Raw genomic sequence first — 13,102 nt, 5'->3', positions numbered from 1 at the left:
ATCTTGAAGATTCCATTTCTTGTAATTTTAACAAGTATTTCACTGGTTTCATCATGTCGGTCACACACAATGGAAGTCTTCCACATTCTCCTCTGGCCATTATATTGGTGGCTTTTCTGTTTATTCCTAATATCCACTTGCAGAAGTCGTTTGTACAGTTTCAATCTCTTCGATCACATCTGTTCCCCAGACTTCTGCCCCGTATGTTAGAATCGGAACAATAACACTATCAAACACACACTAGGTTCACGGTTATTCAAATTTTTCAAGGTGTGCTTCAATATATTCAACGCCTTTCGTGCCTGTAGTGCCAGTAACTTGCAACATTGGGACCATTTCAGTCTACAAGAGAATGTGATGCCAAGATACTTGTAGGAAGATTCCACTTCCATAGATTGTCCGTTAAACACCCATTTTTCTGTACCTGCAACTGCCCCGCCTCTGTTGAAAACCAATACTTTGGATTTGTCCATATTTACTGTTAAGTTCCATTTTGCGCAAAACTTTTCAAGTATATTTAGTTTTCTCTGTAGGCCGTTAGCTGTATCTGATATCATAAGAAGATCGTCCGCAAACAGGAGGGCAATTATGTCCAATATTTGGTTTGTAATATACATCCCTTGACACTGCAAATCACGTAACATCTCTATGAATTCATTTATGTACATCGAAAATAGCCATGGACTTAATATACAACCTTAACGAACACCAACATTACATGTAAAGTATTCAGTGATTTTGTTTCCAATCTTAACGCAGCTCAATACACGCTGGTAAATTGACTGTAATGTTGTAATCATCTTTCCATGTACACCTTTATTGATAAGGCAATAAAACAATTTTTTTACGGTCGATGGAGTCAAATGCTTTTGAGAAGTCGATAAAAGCACAATACACCTTCCCACGCTTTTTTGTGATATATTTCTGCACTATAGATTGTAGCGTAAAAATATTGTCAATTGTAGAATATCCTTGACGAAATCCAGCTTGTTCCTCGGGGATAAGTCCCAGGGTCTTTGACCATAAATTCAGTCTTTTGTTTAAAACTGATGTGAATATTTTACTACTGGAGTCAAGTAATGAGATTCCCCTGTGGTTATTGGGATCTTCTCTGTCTCCTTTTTTGAAAAGAGGAATAATCATCCTGTTATTCCAAGATTCTGGAAACTGACCAGAGTTGAAAATTTGGTTAAAAAGTTTCCGTAGGAGATCTCTCACATCTTTGTTGGAATTTTTGTAGAATTCATTTGGTATTCCATCTTGTCCCGGACTTTTATTATTTCGTAATCCCTTGATCACTTCCTGAATTTCTTCTTTTGTGATTTCTGCATTAAGAATCTCATCAGAGTTACAAGAACATAAATCACAACTTTCCTTGTGTCGTTCTAGTATATTGTTGACATGTTCGGTAAAGTCATCTACTGTGGTATCAGCTTCTTCCTTGTGAAATAAGTTGCTAAAGTATTAAGAGTTGATAAATATAGCACTGAGGTTACGGAGGTTGATGTACAGCTAGAGCATTTGTCTAAATTCAAGTGGGATATGAACAAATCTGTTGAATTTTTACAAAATATTTGTAGTACAGATGTGGTATTAGAAATCAATAGTACAATTGAGTTAGAGGACTTAAGTACGGAGGACAATGTCTGTAAATTGAGGGGTGTCTTGGAGAGGTGTGGTAGGCACATGGAAGTAAAAGGAAGAAAAATTACTGAGACAAACACAGAAAAAACTAACCAAAAGTGGTTCGACAAAGAGTGTGAACTACTTAAGAAAAAAGAGTGTGAACTTCTTAATAAATACAGAACAACACGCACATCAGAACAGTTAGATGAATACCTTGAATGTAAGAAACAATATAAGGATCTATGTGTGAAAAAAAAAGATACAGAGAACTTATGAAAAACATATTGTGTGAAGCAACTAAAGATTCTACTGAGTTCTAGAAAACTATAAAGCTGCAGAAGTCAAGTCAATTAATAGTAAAAAAAAACAATCAGTTTTTTTGCCTAGGAAGTGGGTGGAATACTTTAGCAACTTATTTCACAAGGAAGAAGCTGATACCACAGTAGATGACTTTACCGAACATGTCAACAATATACTAGAACGACACAAGGAAAGTTGTGATTTATGTTCTTGTAACTCTGATGAGATTCTTAATGCAGAAATCACAAAAGAAGAAATTCAGGAAGTGATCAAGGGATTACGAAATAATAAAAGTCCGGGACAAGATGGAATACCAAATGAATTCTACAAAAATTCCAACAAAGATGTGAGAGATCTCCTACGGAAACTTTTTAACCAAATTTTCAACTCTGGTCAGTTTCCAGAATCTTGGAATAAAAGGATGATTATTCCTCTTTTCAAAAAAGGAGACAGAGAAGATCCCAATAACCACAGGGGAATCTCATTACTTGACTCCAGTAGTAAAATATTCACATCAGTTTTAAACAAAAGACTGAATTTATGGTCAAAGACCCTGGGACTTATCCCCGAGGAACAAGCTGGATTTCGTCAAGGATATTCTACAATTGACAATATTTTTACGCTACAATCTATAGTGCAGAAATATATCACAAAAAAGCGTGGGAAGGTGTATTGTGCTTTTATCGACTTCTCAAAAGCATTTGACTCCATCGACCGTAAAAAAATTGTTTTATTGCCTTATCAATAAAGGTGTACATGGAAAGATGATTACAACATTACAGTCAATTTACCAGCGTGTATTGAGCTGCGTTAAGATTGGAAACAAAATCACTGAATACTTTACATGTAATGTTGGTGTTCGTTAAGGTTGTATATTAAGTCCATGGCTATTTTCGATGTACATAAATGAATTCATAGAGATGTTACGTGATTTGCAGTGTCAAGGGATGTATATTACAAACCAAATATTGGACATAATTGCCCTCCTGTTTGCGGACGATCTTCTTATGATATCAGATACAGCTAACGGCCTACAGAGAAAACTAAATATACTTGAAAAGTTTTGCGCAAAATGGAACTTAACAGTAAATATGGACAAATCCAAAGTATTGGTTTTCAACAGAGGCGGGGCAGTTGCAGGTACAGAAAAATGGGTGTTTAACGGACAATCTATGGAAGTGGAATCTTCCTACAAGTATCTTGGCATCACATTCTCTTGTAGACTGAAATGGTCCCAATGTTGCAAGTTACTGGCACTACAGGCACAAAAGGCGTTGAATATATTGAAGCACACCTTGAAAAATTTGAATAACCGTGAACCTAGTGTGTGTTTGATAGTGTTATTGTTCCGATTCTAACATACGGGGCAGAAGTCTGGGGAACAGATGTGATCGAAGAGATTGAAACTGTACAAACGACTTCTGCAAGTGGATATTAGGAATAAACAGAAAAGCCACCAATATAATGGCCAGAGGAGAATGTGGAAGACTTCCATTGTGTGTGACCGACATGATAAAACCAGTGAAATACTTGTTAAAATTACAAGAAATGGAATCTTCAAGATATCCAAAACAGTGTTTTCAGATTTTTTGCAATTTGTATTTGTACAATAACCGTTTAACACCAAACTGGGTATCTAAATTGAAATCAGTCTTAAATCATTACGGCTTTGGGGATGTTTGGCTAAGTGGTGGACCTGGAGATTCAAAGGCTTTTCTGTCAGAATTAAAACAAAGGCTGCGAGACTGTGCCCTACAAGATTGGAATACACAATTAACAGATTCATCAAAATGTGCGTTCTATACTATGTTCAAAAAACAGCTTGCTTGTAAGAGCTACCTCTCCTCTCGAAGCTACCCTTCTAAAACAGGTATTAGCTTCTTTTAGGTGTTCTTTTCACAAACTACGTATTGTCCGATGTTGTGAGACTTGAGAAGAAATTTTTTGTCTCAATATTGTCCATCACAACAAAAGATGTATCAGTTTGTATTGATCAGCTTTTAATAGCAAAGACAAAAATGTTCTCAAACGTACAGCTGTTTTTACAAAAAAAAAAATGTTTGTCCATGAGACAAGAAATATTAACCTTATGATCTATGATGATTTTGGTTACACAACATAGTATTATTCCTGTTTTTGTTTTTTGTTTCTTTTTTTTTCAATTTTCATGCTATGCACTTTGTATTAAATGTTTATGCCACACATGTATATGATGTTTATATATGTACAGTGGGCAACGGCCTGTAAGTACCTAATAAACATCTTATCTTATCTTATCTTATTCGAAGCTAAGATGTCTTAAAACATTATGACATAGAAATACTCCAAGCTTTTAATCACTGTGAGGGATCAGAGAGTTGTAATTCTTTGTAATATATAATGCTTCACGTTATGTCATCATAATGAAACTATTTAAAAGAGTGAAAATAAAAAAAAATTGAATATTTTTAAATTTATAAATATAAATTATTTATTTTTAATTATTAATATTCTAAATTCGACGATATACTTAAATATTGGTTACATTTAAAGTCAAATAGAGTGCCATTTGATCATTCAGAATTCTTGAATTTATAGTGCGCAATTTACATGAGTGAAACGGAATGCAGCTCAAAGTCGGAGGGAAGTAGGCAAAACTGGAGGAGCCCCCTCCCCATAAGACTAAGTAAATCGCAAGAAAGAATTGTGCATGGGAATAATTGGGTATACTCCAATTTCTACCTCAGAGGGTGGTATCAACACCTGTGAGGTCACCCGGAAAATCCATCTATGAAACTCTCTCTCTCTTTTCCTAGGTTAAGACGTCTTCTTAAATCAGTATGACAGAGAAAACTCTCTCTCTCTCTATTATAGGTTAACATTAATTGATTGTACATTATTGAACGTCCCTATCAAGAATCATTCACTCATATGGAGACGCCACCATGTAACATGTGGAGAGCTACGAATTTTGTCCTATTCTCGACACTTACAACCGTTGACCAATGAGGGATCTTATTCGTGCTAGCACCTACTGCGACACGGGGCCTCGGTTTATACGATTTCATCCGAAGAACCGGTCTCCAAGTCCTACAGTGGGATTTGAACAAGACTGAGACGTAAGGATCAACTCCTTACTCTGCGACTCTCTCAGGTTAAGTGAGATTAAATTTTATTCCGTTAACAGGTCACATCGTACTATGTATGTTGTGCATCTTCGTGAGGCACTGAATGTCATAAGAATTCTAACCATAGGTATTCTTGGAAAGTAGATGCATACAGGCACGTAATTTAACATGGGGGAAGGGAGGTCCAAACATACTTTTTACATTTTACCATTGAAAGATCGCCCTTCCCCCTTTTTGGGTTGTAGAGTAAGATAAGGGCAATGTAGTTGTGTATTCATGAGTAAATTCCCCAGAGTACGAAATAGGATTTTCGCACAGGCACCTGACGTTACTTATTTTTCATTTTTCTTTTAATAAAAAAATATACCCCTACCTAAAAATAAATTATTTTTAGGTAGGGGTTATATTTTTTGTTATTTAAAGAAAAATAAAGTAACATCAGGTGCCTGTGGATTTTCTAGCTACAAAATTTTCGGCGTTCTTTTTCGCTTGTCAAGTTTTTTTTTTTTAATTTAAGATACACAGGCAACTTAGCCACATATGATTCTCATATGAGTATCATATGATTCTCATATGATTGGTTTTATATGAGAATCATAGAAAAAGGGCATCATATGTGAATCATATGAAGCAAATCATATGATTTACATATGATCCACATATGTGAATCATATGAAAATAACTACATATGATTTTCATATGAATGATTTAAGTGTGTTTCAAGCCATTTACATATGAGAATCATATGAAAAGGACATCATATGTAAATCATATGAAACACATGTGTGTTCTTTTTCAATATTTTTCACATTCTTGTACACATTTAAAAATCAGATATTTCTGCTTTAGATGAAAATTCATTACATTACAATGATCTATCTTCATTGGTTAAATATTTTAAAATATCTTAAAATGCTTACACAACTTTTTTGATAAAATTATTTTCATCAAGAGAAATAACTTATTTTTCACAGTGTACATTCTAAACAAGAAAATATACAAACAAGTCAGTAGCATTTGTCGATACATGTATTTAACATATTCTAACATGAGTACAAATTATAAGATTTCAGCAAAATGATTTAGTAGTTAAACATGTATACTGTACATGTACAAATGAATAACATAATTAGTTCATGTATAAAAATACCATATGACATGAAAGTGTCCAAAGCAAAATTGAAATATCAGCAATAACATTTGTCATGTATTCTCTATTGTAAATTTATGAAAAATCAAGTTATTGATTATTCCAGCATACAATAAGAATATGGGAAATTTTCACAGCTCAAATTCAGACAAGATTGTGTACATCCTCCCCATTTCATAATTATTCCATATATTTCCTTGTTCTTTTTCCTTCTGTATCTTTCATTTTTTTCAGTTGTCCTCCCTTTGATCTTCCATGACCATTTTGAAAATCTCTTTGAACTGTACCGTACCAAAAATGAATATCCACCACTTCTCCTCTTCCTGAACAATTTCTTTGTGGCACAGAATGGTCTCTACAAAAATTTCAAAAGTAAAAATAAAATAATTCTTAAATTCTATGAGTTATAAAAGTTACTTAGGTATAATCAGCAAACAAATCATAATCAGCAAACAAATCATGAAATGTATGCCTAATTCACTGACACAGATATGATACAAGATAAAACTTACGTTAAATATGTTATACCATATGATGTAATTTGCAAAACAATTACACTATTGAAAGATATGCTTCATAATAAAATCATAAAAAGCAATTTTTTGTTATTTTGACAATTAAATTTGGAATGTTCAAACAGTATATATTAATTCAAATTGTCAAAAAATTAAGAAGATTCTGATACAAATACATGTATATTATTTTTGGACAAAAAATACTACAGACAAGTAGACCGGCAGAAAAACAGACATTGTGATTCCAAGATATCCCAAACTTTTGGGAAGACTATAACAAAGTTTATTTAACAGTGTGTAGTTACCTTAACTTTGAAGCAAGCCTTGGATCTTGGGATTTGTTCTTTATCTTATGAGAGGCTGACTGTATATTGAACCTGTAAGACAAATACTCACAGTCTCACACAGTAGATATTTTCTAAGAATACATTTAATTAAAACTTACTATTAAAAAGAGAAAGTACAAGTTTGTAGGTTCTCTATAGTCTTAAATATATCTAACATTTAACCCGAAACTATAGGCACGCGCATCATTCACTAGTGTTGGGGGGAAAATTAATTGTCAGTCAGTGAATACATAGATGTAAATATTCAATGGATTAGCTAGCTGATGTTCTTTCAACACACGTACATGCACATGTATTTATACCTTCACTGTTATAAATTTTTAGTTGAAATTCAAAAATCCAATTTATCCCCCCTCTCCCCAAAAAGTTATTGTATACTATATAGTTTCATAGCCTTTACAGTCAGCAAAATCTATTCATACTTTGCATATTTTAAGTGCACTGGATTAAAATTATAATGTAGAATAAAGGATGAGGTGACATAACTGCTATCTGGGGCCCCTTTTTCCACGACGAATTATATTTAATCTACAACGATGTTTGTAGTTTTCAAACATGAGTGAATAAATACGACGCCTTTTGAATAGTTTCAATAGTTCAGACACATTTTAATTATAAGGAATACTGCATTATCTTTGATTTTTTAGACCCCATCGCAGCTAAATTCAGCCAGGTTTGTGAGAATATGTTCTTTTATGGCAAGAGAATGGGCGGGTTTTAGTACAATAGAGGGATATGCGCGTGTCCGAGAAGACCTTATATGGCTATTATTATTATTTAGCACATAGTCATTGTCCAATCCGATGACAGAACAACAAAACATGCTGGTTTACTACGTTTACATTTTATCAAAGACACGTGGTTTAGGTCTATTTACCTTTATAGTTTTCTACATTTCAAACGTTTATAATGGTCAGCCAAGACTGTTTATACTTAATAAAACGCATGGATTTTCAGCATTTACGGTTTTAGGACAAGAAATGCATATGAAAGTTGTATTCACTGATACTCGGGAATACGTGTAGACCTAGCGAATTGCTCACTAAACACGCTACAAAAACTTTAAACTAATGTATATTTATCAATTGTTTGTAATTGTATATGAATTTAATTTACTGTAATCTTGGAAATTGTACATATGTAGATCCGTGTCTAATCTGTGACTCAAATGCATTAAAACATTATCGGAAAGCAGTAAAATTCCAAGCATGTTTCCATAGTATTTTTGTGGTACTCACTCGTAACGAACTTCATTTAGCTGATTGGTCAGTTAGAAAGTATCGCCAGTGCCTCGATTAGCATATGAATTTATTCTTACGTCAGAAAATCTTGTTCCGTCGATCTGTTCATAATGGAAAAGGCCAGCGAGATTTTACATTCTTTTTAAAATAGCATGTGAGGCAGTTAGGTACAATTTTCTCCTTTCACATATAGGTAGATTTCAATAAAATACAGTGACCAGCCAAAGGAGAAAATTGTACCTACCTGCGCTCGTATATTTTATGGGCTTCAAAGAGTGGGGCGGGGTCAAATTTCAATGGGAATTGGATGTAAACATGATACCCCTACCCAAATAAAAGATCTATATCTTTCAAATCACGTTTCTATTTTTGTTAAAAATGGTATTTCATATAGGTATACATATCAGTGATTAGTTACATACAAAAATTTGAGTAAAATTCGGACATTTAATTTTTTGTCAATTTACCGGGGGCCGCAAGTCACCTCATCCTTTCTAGAGTATTGAGTTGAGTTGAATTTATTTTTGATGAAGCCATGCAAACAATGTAGAATTATAAAAGAAAAAAAATAAATAATAGAGAAATATTTTGTCATAAAGAGACATTACAGATACTTTGATTTTTTATTGCAAGTATTTATTTTTACCTTCAATATTGTGATGATGCAATCGTCTGTCAAATCAGCTTCAGGATCAATCGCCAGTCTTATCAGCTTCGGGCTCTTTGGACTGAAAAAAAAAACAGCACTGTGACACTGAACTCAAGTTGCCGAATGCATCATTCTATAAGCCATAAAAACAAACATTTGTCATTAAGTTGAAGAAGGATTCAATCCGGACTTGATAACGATCTCAACATACATAACCCGAAGCAACAGTATTTTTAGTGTTAACACTTACAAAATTAATTTACTTTTTGTACAAAAAAATTCTTGTTTAGTGAATTAATATTTCGCAAGGTAATTTATTGTAGAAACATGTCTTGCTTGTTTTGCAAGGTCACATCATTCATCAATTCAGGCCAATAAATCTCAAGAATAAAGTAACTTTTTAAAATGCACTTAAACTGCTTACATTCTCTGTATTATTGCTAACTATGCATGCTAAAGATTACCATAGAATAAATACATTTATTATAGCAAATCATAAACTTTCATTATAAAATGTAGTAAGTCAAAATAATTTAAATAAGAATTAAAATATCTCCATTTTAGCTCACCTAGTCGAAATCTCAAGTGATTTTTAATTTGTTTGTTGTCATTTCGGTGATATTGGCGTCGTCCTTGTCGTAAACCTTTCGAAATGTCATCTTATCGAAAGTACTGTGGGCAATGAGCTCACTAAATTATACCCCGCCTCCCATATGAATTTAAAAAAAACGGTGTCCATGTTTTGTTACGGGAAACCTAAATTATGTGTCGGATCAAAAAGATAAATAAGAGGTCACATTGGCCACATATAATAAAGATTATGTGAAAGTCATCAAATTTCATTCAGTGGTATAAGAGGAGTTGCGGATAAGAAATTGGTGCCCCAAAGCGTAACAGACGGACGAACGGACATCACGATTACCATATACCTTCCCACTTTTCAAGCGGTTGGTATACTAAAAGATACCACAGAGTCTGACACATTTTCCATACTTTGATGTTTTACTGATTATAGACGATAAATGTCAATTAACAACACGATCAAACGAAAATATTTCAATATTTCCATTTGTTTAAAATTCAGAAAATTTACTAGAAAAAGATACATCTTGTGACAAAGATGACTGATTTCAAGATTCTAAACATCTGAATTTTTTAGATTTTACTATTCCAAAAGTAAGTCATTGAGACCTTTCTTTCAACAAACTGAGTCAACTAAAAAGTAGTTCTAATCCTCTTATTATCTTAAATATTAAGATACAACTAAAGGATTCAAAAAGTATTCACGATAAACTTTCATTAACTTAATATCTGAAATAATTATTAAAATATAGTTATGACATTCCAAATGTAGGTCGTTGTGACCTACTTTTCGTTAAGGCCTCATGAAAAGGATAATTGTTAAGTCCCAATTAGGCTAGACAGTGTCCAAAATATGCATGTTACTAGTATACAATTTGAAAATAATTACTTGCACGAGAGGCCCACAGACCTTGTAGGTCACCTGAGTTTGATATTTCAACTTTATATTGGGTTCATATTCTGAACCAAAGGCAATGAAAGTCACTACTAGTATTTTAAAAGAAAAAGCCATGTTTTCTCAACACATATTAACATTTAATCTGTTAACTTGATACACAGAAGCAGATAATTATCAAATAAATAAAGAAGAAGGTACAGTTTCAATACAAATAAAGCCCTATAGTTTTCTAAAATATGAAAAATGATTTAAGAAATTAAAATTCATTCTTTCTGAATCATATGAATTCTTTGCAGTAAGAATACACAAATGATTTTTCTCATATGACCTCGTAAATGCTAATTGTGACGTCATTAACTTGTGCATTTTCCCGTATTTTCTTAAAAAGTTGCAGAAGACATCAATTTTCAGTGGAATTTTCTTTTAGAAAACATACTCTGCCACCGTACGCCCGGAAAGATTTTGAGATATACACTGTATGATTTTTCATGGCTGTTTGCACAATATATCCAAAATTTAAAGCGGAAATTAGCAGAAAAACGAGTCATTTTGAAGCTTTTCTGCTTTAAACTTAAAAATGTACCATGATGTCATATTTCAAGAAAGGCTCTTCTTCATGCCATATTCTTTAATGATTTATCATATTCATCTACTCAACTGTTGTTGAAGCCAATTTCATAACTTTTCAAGAATAATTGTTGCCGGATGACCAAGCGTGTTATCCATTCTAATTGAATACTCAATAAAACACAAGTCCAAAGAGTTTCAAATATATATTCTGTTTTTAAAACTACAATAATTCACTGGAATCGTACACGTAGTGTTCCTCGTTGCGCACACTCCCCTCTCGGGTTGGGACCTACTCATAAAGAAACAATACACAATATTAAGTTACAAGTTACTACACAAATTATTACACAAATGGTTAACCATACTTTACACATAGCATATAGCCTATAGCATATAGCTTATAGCATACAGCATACAGCATATAGCCTATAGCCTATAGCAGCACTGCGTTTTTATACACACTTGCACTTAATTACTCGTTACACTTATTCAACACTACACATGTTCAAGTAGAGATGTATTTAAATATACACTAGATACGTTTATGAAACGTTACACTAACGGAACACCATACTTGAAAACCAGCGAACTTTTACAACACAACTATTTATAGAAACGAAAACTATACAAACACGCTTAACATAATGAACAATTTCAACATTTACGGAATATTAAACACAATTAAAAACATGCTATTTGAACAAAGTTACCCAGGACCTTGAAATTAACAAAAACTGAATGAAAGAATAAATAAAACTCGTACTCACCTCAGAAGCTGAGTGTCTGTATCTAATAAACTTGTACTTAGAAAATATTATTGACATTGTCTCAAATTTAACTGGCTAAGGATGGAATTCACACATTTACAGAATTATCAAAGACCCGTGCATGTTCTAGCGTAACACGGCAAGAAAAGAGAGTGATTCACTCAACTGTGCTCGTTAAATAGACTTGAAGAATTGAGGCTCCATAAAGGATAAAATAGTAGAGGTCACCTACAGGATAACTGAGTATTATACAAATAAAAACATACAAGTAGAGTAAATGTGACAATAATAAATCATTCTTTTTTTTTGGTGTTGCTGCTGGCCCCTACCCCGTCCGCACACTACACACATGCACCCTTCTTTCAAGATTCCTGGATTCTCAGCTGCATGCATAAGCTGAATGTCAAAATAGTTGTTTTTTTATTTTGTCTTTACACATATGTACATGTATGTATATCAGTACATGGATACACATGTACCAGTAGTCCTTTTCCTCAATTCAAGACCATATTTCTCTTTATGAATGGGCTCTCATTTTTTAAAGAAAAAAATGTATTTGTACGAAACGTTCTGATGGATACTCAGAATATGAATCTAGTTAGTATATATTTTATTGACCATAGCAAGTACAAGTGCCAGTTCTTAAGTTAGGGGTGCATAATTCATGAGTATATCATGTTTAACGATAAATTTTCAGTAGATATGACTTTTATATCAGGATTATTGTTTTGTTTTTTTGTTTTTTTGGCACGAATTATATAGAATGATCTGTCTAGGATATTTGCTTGACATTTATTTTCCGTTTTCCGTTCCATTCCGCTTTCCGTTTTCCGTTTTCCGTTCCGCGTTTTAGCAACACCCTTAAATGTCAAAGTAAATCAATAAGTTATCTTTCCGTGTTAATTCACATAGGAAATCATAAAGTATACTTTTCAAATGTATGAAATTTTAAATTAAACCCCCAAAAAGAGGATTAATTAAAAAAAAAGTAGTCAATATATGAGCAGGCAATACAGTATTTCTCTTCTTGTTTGCAAAAGCATAATATTTTTAAAGCATATTGTTTCTTATTTCCCTAACAAAAAATTTTATAATTAATAATAGTGATTCAATTTTTTCGTTATAGTAAATCAAATTATTTATCATGAATTTCAGAAAGATATATTTTATTTGGTAAAATTACTACATTTTTTTTCTCAAGAAAATTCACCTCATTTTTTTTTTTCATTTTAATCCATTTTTTCTTTTTTCTTAAATCCACAACGGCTAGCCATTGAAGAGACTGCATATATAACAAGTTAATAAACCTTTCGCTTCGCTAAAAATACAGACTCCTGGATGCTGCACAAT

General features: G+C 32.8%; 1 long non-coding RNA gene across 1 annotated transcript; it reads right to left on the bottom strand.

Annotated features, from left to right (window-relative positions):
• Positions 1–5,621: 5,621 nt before the first annotated feature.
• Positions 5,622–9,086, bottom strand: LOC134272728 (uncharacterized). The gene is made up of 3 exons (XR_009993265.1): positions 8,933–9,086; positions 7,004–7,075; positions 5,622–6,538 (listed from the first exon to the last, which is right to left on the bottom strand). It is a non-coding gene; the product is annotated as an uncharacterized LOC134272728 (long non-coding RNA).
• Between the last annotated feature and the right edge of the window lie 4,016 nt (positions 9,087–13,102).

Source organism: Saccostrea cucullata, unplaced genomic scaffold (genome assembly GCF_032062105.1).
Source record: "Saccostrea cucullata isolate Sc308-1 unplaced genomic scaffold, CSIRO_AGI_Scuc_v1 ctg8294, whole genome shotgun sequence".
Taxonomy (NCBI): domain Eukaryota; kingdom Metazoa; phylum Mollusca; class Bivalvia; order Ostreida; family Ostreidae; genus Saccostrea; species Saccostrea cuccullata.
The sequence above is the reverse complement of the archived record's forward strand: the minus strand, read 5'-3'. Positions and strand labels throughout refer to the sequence as shown.